Genomic DNA, 12,913 nt, shown 5'->3' on the forward strand with positions numbered 1-12,913 from the left:
AGCTGCTAGGCATGTCACAAAGCACTGTGCAAACTACAGGCAGACTGCCACAACACTGGCTTACATTTTTTATGGGGGAATACACATGTACCTGCAAATATAGCAGGCTTTACAGGCATGTATGTATATATGCCCTCAAGCTCAATGCCAAAAAGTGCATTGTCATCCCTTTTGGAAAAACTCTCTACCCATGAGCTACCACATAGGTGATAGTCTACTTAATACTGAAAGTGTGATAAGAGACTTTGGGACACAGGTGGACAGCAGTCTCTCCTTTGATAATCACGCCACAGTAGGCAGGAAGTCCGTCTGTATGGCACACCTCATCACAAATGGTTTTGCATCTAGGAAAAAAGAGGTCATTGTTCCCCTCTCCTCGTCACTCATTAGACCTATTATAGAGTACAGTGCCACTTTTCGTATGTACCTCACAAGACATCTGCAACAACTGGAAAAGCCGCAGATATACCACACAAAGAGGATTAATGGCCTCAAACAGATGCCCCATGCAGACCGTCTCAAAAAACTCCAGCTTTACTCTGTCGCATATCGCCTACTCAGAGGCAATCTCTGCCTAACATACAAAGCTATGTCAAATCCAGAGCTGTTTAACATGCTCCACTTAAAGAAGTCCCAATCTCTTCAAGCTACACACTCTAGGGACCTAAACCTTGTCACCACAATAAACAGAACATGAGGGAGGGACAGATTCCTGTCCCAGAGACTTCCCATACTTTGGAACAAACTACCTATCTATATCAAACAGAGCTCCTCATTAGCACTCTTCAAGAAAAATCTTGATGATTGGATGGGAAATAGGAAATTCACCCAGGGGATCACCTATGTGGCTCTGCTCGACAGGGGCACAGGAAAATAATTTTCTTGGGTGGCGACAGCCAGGGTACCACTTTGGCTAGGCTTATATAGGCCCTAGGGCCGATAGCCTAGTACCTACCTATAAACCTATGAACCTATGTAACAGCACAGAGTAACAGACACCTGTTTGAAAGCGCATACCTAAAACCATTCTGAACACAGCCGCATATGGTAAGTGTGCTTAATATTACAGTATATGGATTGTTTGATCAACACCATCCTCATATGTGCCACTCACACACTAACACTAGATATACTGGGCCATTACACAGTGTATTCTGATGCCTGACTGTGGTATGGGACATGTGTGGGTTTGGCCCTACAAACATGTACACCGATATGGTACCATACACTGAAGCAGCATGCAACATCAGATAGAACAGGACCCAAAACAATGACATCTACCACAGTCTCTATACAGGCCAAGATACATATTCGCAATACACACTCTTTCGACAATCACCATAAGAACACAGACCTCACTACTGTGCACACTACAACAGAATGTACAGGTTTTGTCCTCAAATATAAGCCCTATTCTGTATAACATATCTAGCAGTCTGATATCTCACTGGCATGTTATCAGGTATGGTGTCAATAAATAATAGTGTCCTGAACATATGCACCTCTTACTGCATGACATATGTACAAATGTTGACAGAGTTGTGGCTGGAGGCACAAACGCAGGGCCAATATTGACATGTTGCTGTGATAAACTCATACATTTACTGGTGTAACATGGTTGTTGTGACATATGTCTTCTGAAGGATATGAAGTCAGTAAATCTCATGGCTGTCACCATGTATTGACTGCAATCCTCAGACTATGCTACTGAATTTCTAAAGATAGGTCATCTGTGAGTAACACAACACATGTAAAACTCCAAACACTGGCCAGTCTGCAGATAGCCCTACAGGTGAGAGTTTCCTTGACCACATAATACTGTCATGACAGGTATTAAATCATGTAGACAAGCCATATCCACACAAACCCTGTTAAACCAACATTACTTCCAATGTAGAATAGCAAGTCTTACATTCTGTCCTCATGTCTGGAACATCATCCTCCTGTTTGTTGGCCTGTCTCCACAGTGTATGTTGTAAGAGGTATATCCCACTACCCTCTGTGATGCTGTTTGCCAAACACTGACATGAAGTCCTGCTCACAGTGAATGAAAAGGGCCAACACCCACATGCTGTTCCTAGTCATAGGAGTGTTTTTCCATGCAATTGGCTATGTGAATGTTCCACAAGCAATCAGCTAGTGGGGGACTGCAATTCGTGCACAGGCCATCAGCTGATCATGAGCATCACTTACAAAGCACAAGCTGTTGCCTAAGCAAAGCAGGTGTACTTTTCCACATCCACCAGAGAAGGAGTGAGAGAGACAGACAGACAGAGACAAAGTAAGAAAGGAAGGGAGTAGGAGCTAAGTATGTTTGTGTCACACACTTACCAATATGGGGTTTCAGACCCCTGCCTATGTATTGTTATTATATTTTTAAGCAGTTATTGCATGCGCTATTGAGCTTACATGTTGGAGAACTGTCCAAAGGTATATTTGAAGGTGAGTGACATCAGCAACAATGATAAAGGAGGGATAAGGTAGGTGTAGTACATGTGCCTTTCCACAAAAGCAGGTTTCAAGGACAACACAACCACACTCTCTCAGGGACTCACACACATAATCACAGTTGGCAGGGTCAGGATTAGTATTCTTAATTAACTAGTTTGCTACACTACAGTATTATGCAGGTATCACATGCACCACAGAGGTTATCAGGCAGATATATGGGCAAAGGGTATGTCAGCGTGACTGACAGAAGGCATGTTTCAGTAGGGCAATGGGAGGTGTAGTGGGTGTGAATGGCTTCCAAATCATTAATCTCCACATACACACAGACACAAATTTGCCTGTGCTGACATGCATGGGTTCATTGCTTCACAGGTGTGTAGTGGTTGTCTGTGCCAGAAGGCTGTACAAGGCTGGGCAAAGGGTATACATTGGCATCAGGCCACATGACAATGGTCTGCAGTGTGGCTCAGGGGTGTAGTCCCTGGATTGGCCCATACAGGTGGGTACTGTATTCACCATCCACTCATCTGGGTCACTATTGTGGGTGGCCAGTGCTGTGCAATGCTTGCCATGTATGTGTTCTATAGTCCATAACATGGATGGTGTCTGGGATGTCCACATGTCCCACATACATATTCTGTGACATGTGGAAGTGTACCTGGGGCGTCTGAGGCATGTTGTGTGGACAGATTGTTATCATCTGATGTGGCATTCCTGACCTCATGTGGTGAGAACTGGCTATGGAACTGAGGTTGATCCTGCACCTACATTGACAGCATGATACAGGTATTCACTGGTGGTAGTGGCATATGTACATACAGGGCATGTGTATAAGCCATGGTACTTCCTTTGTGGGTTACATTTGCTGACTCTACAGTTGTTGCAGATGTCCAGTGAGGAACATAGCAAAGGACATTGTAAGCAATTATTTGCCTATTGTAGGGATGGAACAGGGTGCCATGTCTTCAGTAGTCCACTGCAATCACACCATGGTTAGTGTCTGTGGGTAATATGCAGGGAACTACCAACATAGTGGTTGTTCCCTAGCCAAGTGTGTTTGTGTATGAGACATGGGTGGAGAGTGTTCTCTGGGTAATACAAGGGTTGCATATATTGTTCCCCAATCCATAATGTCACATGTAGGTGTATGGATTGTCTACACTGGCCACTCTGCTGTGTGACACCTGTTGCCCTTGTAAGATAGACATTGTGACATATAATAGGCCCTCCATATAAGAGATTTGCAAAACCCACCCCACAATGAGTCCTGTTATTACACAATCACAGTTACCTCCAACACAGGATACTGTTGACAAAGACATGCACACACTTGACAGTGCTGACACACACACACACACACACACACACACACACACACACACACACACACACACACACACACAGTGTTCCACAGTTGCCATGTCTGGGATCAGAACTCCTAACTAACTAGTGCATCACACAATTATAGCACTTGCCATGGATCTTATAGGGCTATTTTTCCCCAAAGGTGTATTTCAGGGTGATTGACATCAGCAGGCTTGCCAAAGTAGGGCAATGGATAGTGCAGTGACAGTGAATGGCCTCAAAAGTATTGATCCCTGCACATAGTACCAAACACACACACACACAGAGTCTCATAGTTGCCCTGTCTGGGATTAGAACTCCTACCTCACTAGTGCATCACACTATAGCATTACACAGGTACAGCAAGTGCCACGGAGCTTAGAGGGCTACTCTTTCTCCAAAGGTGTATTTCAAGGTGGATGACATGAGAAGGCTTGGCAAAGTAGGGCAATGGAGAGTGCAGTGTGTGCGAATGGGCCATAAACCATTCACCTGGAAGCACATATACAACACTCAGTCACACACAGGTTTACATTTAACAGGAATGTGTATACAACTGCTAGATGAATAGTGACTTATACACTCATGTTGGCCGAAGGAGGAGAAGAGGTGGAAGGCATGGCTGAAGGCAGGAAGAGAGGAGAAAGGCTAGGACTGTGGTAGTGAGGGTCAGAACTTTGAATGTTGGCAGTATGACTGGTATAGGGAGAGAGCTAGCTGATATGATGGACAGAAGGAAGGTTGGTATATTGTGTGTGCAAAAGACCAGATGGAAGGGGAGTAAGGCTAGGTGTATCAAAGGTGGGTTCAAATTGTTTTATCATGGTGTGGATGGGAGGAGAAATGGCATAGGAGTTATTCTGAAGGAACAGTATGTGAAGAGTGTTTTGGAGGTGAAAAGGGTGTTGGATAGAGTGATGTTTATGAAGCTGGAAATTGATGGTGTAATGATTAATGTTGTTAGTGCATATGTTCCACAAGTTGGGTGTGCAATGGATGAGAAAGAAAAATTTTGGAGTGAATTGGATGAAGTGGTGATGACTGTATCCAAGGGTGAGAGAGTGGTGATTGGAGCAGATTTAAATGGGCATGTTGGTGAAGGGAACAGTGGGGATGAGAAAGTGATGGGTAGGTATGGTGTTAAACAAAGGAATGCAGAAGGTCAGATGGTAGTGGATTTTGCAAAAAGGATGGATATGGCTATGGTGAATACGTATTTTAACAAGAGGGAGGAGCATAGGGTGACATACAAGAGTGGAGGAAGATGCACACAGGTGGATTATATCTTATGTAGGAGGGCCAGTTTGAAGGAGATTGGAGACTGTAAAGTGGTGGCCGGAGAAAGTGTAGTTAGGCAGCACAGGATGGTGGTTTTTAGGATGACGTTGGTGATCAAGAAGAAGAGGAGGAGTGTGAGGCCAGCACCAAGGATCAAATGGTGGAAATTGAAAAAGGATAATTGTGAGGTGGAGTTCAGGGATGAGTTAAGACAGGCACTGGGTGGCAATGAAGAGTTACCAAATAGCTGGGTAACTACAGCAGAGCTAGTAAGGGAGATGGCTAGAAAGGTGCTTGGTATCACATCGGGACAGAGGAAGGACGACAAGGAGACATGGTGGTGGAATGAAGAAGTACAGAAGAGTATACAGGCAAAGAGGTTGGTAAAGAAGAAGTGGGATTGTCAGAGAGATGAAGACAGTAGACAGGAGTATAAGGAAATGAGGTACATGGGAAAGAGAGAGGTGGTGAAGGCTAAGGATAAGGCATATGAAGAGTTGTATGAAAGGTTGGACACTAAGGAGGGAGAAAAGGACCTGTACCGATTGACTAGACAGAGGGACCGAGCTAGGAAAGATGTGTAGCAGGTAAAGGTGATAACGGATAATGAGAGAAACATACTCACAAGCAAGGAGAGTGTGTTGAGGAGATGGAAAGAGTACTTTGAGGGGTTGATGAATGAAGAGAATGATAGGGAGAGAAGGTTGGATAATGTAGGGATAGTGAATCATGAAGTGCAATGGATTAGCAAGGAGGAAGTGAGGATAGCTATGAAGAGAATGAAGACTGGAAAGGCCGTTGGCCCAGATGACATACCTGTGGAAGCATGGAGGTGTTTAGGTGAAATGGCAGAGGAGTTTTTAACCAGATTGTTTAATGAAATCTTGGAAAGTGAGAGGATGCCTGAGGAATGGAGAAAAAGTGTTTTGGTACCAATTTTTAAGAATAAAGGTGATGTGCAGAGCTGTAGTAACTACGGAGGGATTAAACTGATCAGTCACAGCATGAAGTTATAGGAAAGAGTAGTGGAAGCTAGATTAAGAAGGGATGTGATGATTAGTGAACAGCAGTATGGTTTCATGCCGGGAAAGAGCACTACAGATGCGATGTTTGCTCTGAGAGTGTTGATGGAGAAGTACAGAGAATGTCAGAAGGAGTTGCATTGTGTTTTTGTAGACTTGGAGAAAGCATATGACAGGGTGCCTAGAGAGGAGTTGTGGTATTGTGTGAGGAAGTCAGGAGTGTCAGAGAAGTATGTAAAAGTGGTACAGGATATGTACGAGGGCAGTGTGACAGCAGTGAGGTCTGCGGTGGGAGTGACGGATGCGTTTAAGGTGGAGGTGGGGTTACACCAAGGATCAGCTCTGAGCCCTTTCTTATTTGCAATGGTGATGGACAGGTTGACAAACGAGATCAGACAGGAGTCCCCATGGACTATAATGCTTGCAGATGACATTGTGATCTGTAGTGAGAGTAGGGAACAGGTGGAGGAGACCCTGGAGATATGGAGATATGCTCTAAAGAGAAGAGGACTGAAGGTCAGCAGGACTAAGACAGAATATATGTGCGTGAATGAGAGGGAGGATAGAGGAATGGTGAGGATGCAAGGAGTAGAGGTGGTGAAGGTGGATGAGTTTAAATACTGGGGGTCAATAGTTCAGAGTAACGGTGAGTGTGGAAGAGAGGTGAAGAAGAGAGTACAGGCAGGATGGAGTGGGTGGAGAAGAGTGTCAGGAGTGATTTGTGACAGATGAGTACCTGTAAGAGTGAAAGGGAAGGTCTAAAAGAGGGTAGTGAGACCAGCTATGTTATATGGGTTGGAGACAGTGACATTGACAAAAATGCAGGAGTTTGAGCTGGATGTGGCAGAGTTAAAGATGTTAAGATTTGCACTGGGTGTAACAAGGGCGGACAGGATTAGGAATAAGTTTATTTGAGGGTCAGCCCAGGTTGGAAGGTTTGGAGACAAAGCCAGAGAGGCAAGATTACATTGGTTTGGACATGTGTTGAGAAGGGATGTGGAGTATATTGGGAAAAAGATGCTAAGGATGAAGCTACTAGGTAACAGGAAAAGAGGAAGGCCTAAGATAAGGTTTATGGATGTGGTGAGAGAGGACATGCAGGTGGTTGATGTGGCAGAGCAAGATGCAGAGGACAGGAAGAAATGGAAACAGGTGATCCGCTGTGGTGACCCCTAATGGGAACAGCCGAAAGAAGATGATGATGACACTCATGTTACACAGTTATCACAAGCACCATAGACACTATACTGCTGAGGTATACCAAAAGCAAATGTCTACAATGATTGACATTTGCACATCATGTGGTACTGGCCAGTTGGATGTGTGCTGGATGGGACAGGCCTCATGATGGGAAGCTCTTTGTCACTGTCTGTCACTCTCTTCCACACATTTATGTATGTGTACATTTGGCCTATTATAGTGTGCTGTCCTTGGATATATGTGTGTATTCCTATCTGATGTGTGTGCAAAGCACGATTGGTGTGCAATGTGGACTGTGTGCACAACCATCTGTGACTGACAGATATGTATAGTCCACTGTTGTTGCCAGACATGGGTATATTTCTGTAAGTGTGGAAGCATGCCCAGTATGACCTTTCAGTATTTTGTTGTCAGACGTGGGCTTTGTTTCTCTAAGTGTGGGAGCATGCCCAGTATGAATTTCTGCATTGAATGTTTGAATCAATTCCAGGTAGGTTGTACTCCAGTGCAGGCTTTTGTGTTCTACACCTACAGCTAGCAACCTGTTTCTGCAGGACATCTGTAGATCGGTTGACAATACGGGGTCACAATGGGCAAAGGATAGTGGGTTACTGTAAGTAATTGTGTCTGTGCTGCTTCTGCTACATGGTTTTGGTGTTAGCAGAGATATTCAGACATATGTACTGTTTTACACTGTGATGTTTTATGTCATCAGCTACTGACAGGTATACATATTTGCTTGCAGTAATTTCCTGGGGAACACAAGATGACTGAAGCTGTGTCCAGTATTGTGGACTGCAGCCTACGTATTCTTGCACAATTATGCCATTCTGGAGGGGGAGCTACAGACACTTGCTGATGGGTCGGTGTAAATGGTTCAGCACCTTGGTACTGTGGTGGCTGAGGATCCCATGCGTGTACATCCATCAACGTGACAGTATGGCCATATCTTGCTGTGGCCATACCTTACAGCTTTACAGATTCACAAAGGTTACACAGAGGCAGGGCTCAAATTGCTGGTCATTACCCCTTCACATTGTGGTTTACAAGCAGGTTTGTAACCACCCATTCCTGTATTTGCAGGCAGGGATAGTATGTGCACACATCTGAGTTTTAGACTTCACACACTCCATGGCGTCCATGCTTCTACCCCCCCCCCTCTGTTATTCTATCCTCTCCCAAACATTATGCAAACATTATCTGATAAGTATCCCTATAGTTATCACTTCATCCCAGCAGTATTTAGGGGTTAGTCCACAGTTCATGCAGTATGACATGATGGACATGCTACTGGGATTTGTCAACATGGTCTTGCATTTGTGTTCTGTGGACTGTGTTATGTGGTTATTTGGGAGTCCATGAGATAACATATATTGGCACTATGGGTGAGACACAGGCCTTTGACAGAGGACTGTAGGGCATTTGGTAATGATGCAGGCCATCTATAGCAGGCTGGTGCATTGTGTCACTCTTACAGTCCTGGGATGCAAGCCACTATATTCCCCTAGGGTGACAGAGTAGGTGTGCAAAGTGTTAATGTCAATAGTTTCTGTCCTTATTGATCCATTGGTGTGGATGCTGGCAGGGTGCTACTTACAGCTAGGGACACACCTGCATGGGACACCTCTTTAGTATGCTGCATTTTGTGGCTATTCCCATACAGAGGTGGGGGTCATATTGTACTCATTCCCAACAGCAGGGATAAGACCTGTGATGTACCTGTGGTTGATGTTGGGGTGAGCTGAGTGCATGTGTGCTATGGAAGCTACTTGCAGTTGACTCACAGATATACGTGGAGCGCTCCACTTATGCTGGCTTATGCAGGAACATCAGCAGTTTCCCAGTACTTCATACCTGTGCCTTTTGTGATCTGCCAGTGTTTGGCCAGATGACATCAGTATTCCATACTACACAGCCGACTAATGTTCTGCTAACCTATATGCACAATTCCAAAGGTGTGTCCATTTGACAGTAACATTTTATACACTGTCTGTCTAGGGTTACTTCCACCTGTGTACTGTTTCTTTGTCTAAGCCCACATTCATGACATGTCCATCTTTCAGATGGTGACAGACATTACATCTGAACAATTAGTATGGATTACTGCTGGATTGAGTCTTGCTGGGATGCATTGTGTTTGGCACTGCAGTTGTGAGAACTTGGCCCTGTCATCAATGGTACTGGCCATTGCCCAACAGGACACAACCCTCCATGCCTACATGCTGACCACTTTCACACAACAACCTAATGCACAGAGCCCTGCATATTGTACACGTGCTACAATCTATCCTGCTACTTTGGCCAGCTCAGGTAATTTGTGCTCCACTGTTATTATACCTACACATACATGCTACTATTTTCTACATAGGATTGTGGGGCGAGCACACCTAACAACTGTAAACATTCGCTATGTCTGTACTGGTATTTCAGGTATTCCATTTCATTCTGTATTCTGACCTATCATGCAGACTAGAGGCATATTAGTGTACTACAGTGCTTAGGTGTAATTGACCTACATTTCAGTTTCAGACTTCTTCCCCATCAGAACTAATATCCCACTGCCTGACCTGTTGTAGTCTGTCTGTGTAGGTCTGGATCGGGGGCTGTTCTCCATAGCCATCAACCAGAGGGCTTAGCACAGCCTTTCTTTGTGTTTGTCTACACTTGCCTGCTGGCTAAGACTGTTGTTGGGTATGTGAGCCTCATTGATATGCATGTGTGTGTCCTATGGACACACATTTGCCCCACCATATGTCCTGCAGTGGGTTTTGTCACCTTGTCTAGTACTGCCTACTATGTTGACACCAGTATTTGTTAAGGATTTTATGCTGCTGATATAGATGTCTACTATCTGCTGGTATCCCATTCAGCCACCCGATTCCCTAACATGCTCACATCCATACCATAGATACAGGTAGCAGAACATACTACTACTACATTCAGCAATTGATAGTGAGTGTGACTTACCTTGTGGCTGTGCCAGTATTGAGGATGGTGCTGGAGGGCTGACTATGTTGGATGCAAATAGTACACACCCTATACATGGTTAAGCACAGGTAGTGTCATGTTTGGCATCCCTTTTACTGTATGTGTGAGTCAGAGTGAGGTGTCATTCCCTGGGTTCCTACCATGTCAGTGTATGTGCTATGCGTTGCCTCTTTGCCAAGGCCTGGGCATACTGGGCACACCTCCTTCTGCCTACTGGGGCAGGCTCAGGTTGTTCTTCCTCTGAGTCACTCTGTGCCTGTGCAGGCCTTGGCAATAGTGGGGGGCTATGTGGCCCTGCCCTATGCTGTTCCTGCTGCAGCTATTTCCACAGGATCATATTGTGTAGCATGGCACATACAATGACAATTTGGGTACATGTAGCTGGTGAGTACTGCAATGCTCTACCGGATATGTCCAGGCACCGGAACCATGACTTGAGCATCCCAAACACATGCTCTATTATGATTCTGGTCTGTGCATGTGCCTCATTATGGAGTTCTTGTTCGGGTGTGTGTGCATTCCTGATGGATGTCATCAGCCATGGGTCCAGTGCATAACCAGCATCCCCCACTAGGTGGCCATAGGGGATGTCCCCATTTGCAAATCTCTTGTACAGCTGCATCATATGCCAGATGTGGGAGTCGTGATAGCTTCCAGGGCTGCCAGCACACACATTCATTATAATGCTCTGGGCATCGCACATGACCTGACATTTGATGGAGGGGAAGCCCTTGCAGTTTATGTAGACTCTACCCCGCTCACTGGGTTGTGCTTTGATGTGTATATGCGAGCAGTCTGTAGCACCCACTACCTCAGTGTATTCTGCTATTTGGTGGAAGAGATGCATATTGCTGGTCAACACCTCACGGGTGTTGAAGAAATATATGTGCTCACCGGCATGTGCTGACATGGCGTCCAGGAACTGGTGAAGTACCCTGGATGCTGATGGCTGTGAGAACCCCATGTTATCCACAGTTAGCCTTTGAAGGTACCTGTGGCTAGTATTCTTAAGCCTACACATACCTTGGTATCCACTGGGATGTGTTACCCTCTGTTGGTTCTGTGTGTGACGCGAGGCCGGCACAGCTCAACAATTTGCTGTAGGAGCTCCCTGTCCACTCTATAGTGCTCCACTCTCTCCAGCTCAAGTAGCCCCTCGTAGGTTACCCTGGGTCTGTACACTCTTCTCCTCACTGTGGGTTGGTCATCAGCATTCTTATCCTCACGACCCACAGCCTCTTCCACATGTTGATTTATGACAGCAAATGCAGCCTCTATCATTTTGTTGCTTTTGTTAGGTAAATTTTCCCTGTTTGTGTATACTGTTGGTGTAGAGTTTGTGGGAAAAAACAGAGGGAAAGATGTTTGCATAGTTTATAGTGGTGTGCTGGGCTGTTCTGCTGCCTGTGTAATTGGCTGATTCTGATACATTTCACCTGCCAGCTATGCTAGTTCTCCTTTATTACCTTCCTACTGCTGTTTTCCCTTCACATTGCCTACCTGTTTAAGCCCTGAGGCGCACCGCATAAACCCAGTGCTCAGATGTGAACAGAGCTACTATTTCCTGGTTTAATTTTTTTTGTTGTTGTTTATAACCCAGTGCATGGCGCACACACCTATTCAGGCAATGTAAAGACTGCTAGGCAGCTTCAGACACACACCCTTCCTTAGCACTGCTAAGCTACAGACAAACCCAAACCACAGAGCTCCAATAAGCTTACAGTATGCCTAACACACCACTCTATGATGTCAGCTAACTCTTAGGCTTGCACCATGGTTTTCCTGCACCTACATGGTTGGGTACAGGCTAGCCATGAGGGGAAATCTGTGATTCAGTATTATTCCCCTCATTTGCATAGAATTGCCTGCTAATGCCTTGTTACAAGTCTGACACTGAGCCTTCCCCCTTAGCAACCACTATTCACTGGTCTTGTTGTCTTCTGCCTGCCATTGACTATAATGGCAAAATTGTGATTTTGCATATTTTTCAAGGTTTTAGTTTTATTTTCGGGCCGATCCCATTTGCGTGCCACTGCCCTACACTTAAATGGCTGAAATCTGGAAAAATAAATAAATAAAAGCTATTTTTTGTTATTTTGAAACTGTTTTCCATGCCAATAGTCATATATTTGCCATTGGCATGCCTTCCACATTATATACTCCCTTTATTTGAAGCTTTCATGGCTGTTTTATAGTTTTCATAAATGTACTCGGTTACTAACTGAGTATATTTCTACAGGTTACACTAATCCTGCACGAACTGCTGTCAGCTTCCTGGATTGCTAATTCACCTCATTTGCATGGTTTTCACTTGCAAATGGGCTAACTGTCATACAGGAGCTGTGTCCATGCAGGAATAGTGCAGGAGTGCTTGTGCATGTCCCGGGAGCTTGTTCCTGGATCTCACGGTGGCCATACTGTCTCCAGCAGCACTTGCACTATTGCTGCACACCGTGCAGAACTTGCTGAGTCTATTAATGCCACATTAATGGTATATCAACAACATTTCCAGGGAGAATACAATAAAATGTTCAGTACTTAACTATATAAAAACACAGATAATACCAAACCAAGACAGGAATGCAAAATATGTCATTCATCTAGAACAATATAGGATGTGTTATTGATAG

This window comes from Protopterus annectens, chromosome 5.part0, assembly GCF_019279795.1.
Source record: "Protopterus annectens isolate FY-2018-M chromosome 5.part0, PAN1.0, whole genome shotgun sequence".
Classification (NCBI taxonomy): domain Eukaryota; kingdom Metazoa; phylum Chordata; order Ceratodontiformes; family Protopteridae; genus Protopterus; species Protopterus annectens.